We start from the raw sequence: 349 nt of genomic DNA, 5'->3' as shown, positions 1-349 counted from the left end.
GTGGGTTTCTACCAATTAAGCCCATTTTTTATTGCAAATCATCAAATGAGTTAGTTAATATCAGAAATTACCCATTTCCCATTTTGATTAAGCCTAAATCTTCATTAAGGCCAAAATATCCAAAATTACAATTTTGCCCCTAAGGGTCCAAACTTTCATAATTTGTCAAATTTAAGTCCAATAACTTTGAAATTTTTATGTAACCTTACTGATAAGTCAATTAAGATATTAGAGTAGAAAATGTGAATTTTTAAAATTTAATTTGATTTAAATAATTATTTTCATGCAAAAATGTGCATTTTTAAGGAAAATTCCAAAAGATAATCAAGACAACTCCTAATCACTTGAA

This window comes from Phalaenopsis equestris, unplaced genomic scaffold (genome assembly GCF_001263595.1).
Source record: "Phalaenopsis equestris unplaced genomic scaffold, ASM126359v1 Scaffold000602, whole genome shotgun sequence".
In the NCBI taxonomy this organism is placed as follows: domain Eukaryota; kingdom Viridiplantae; phylum Streptophyta; class Magnoliopsida; order Asparagales; family Orchidaceae; genus Phalaenopsis; species Phalaenopsis equestris.
The sequence above is the reverse complement of the archived record's forward strand: the minus strand, read 5'-3'. Positions refer to the sequence as shown.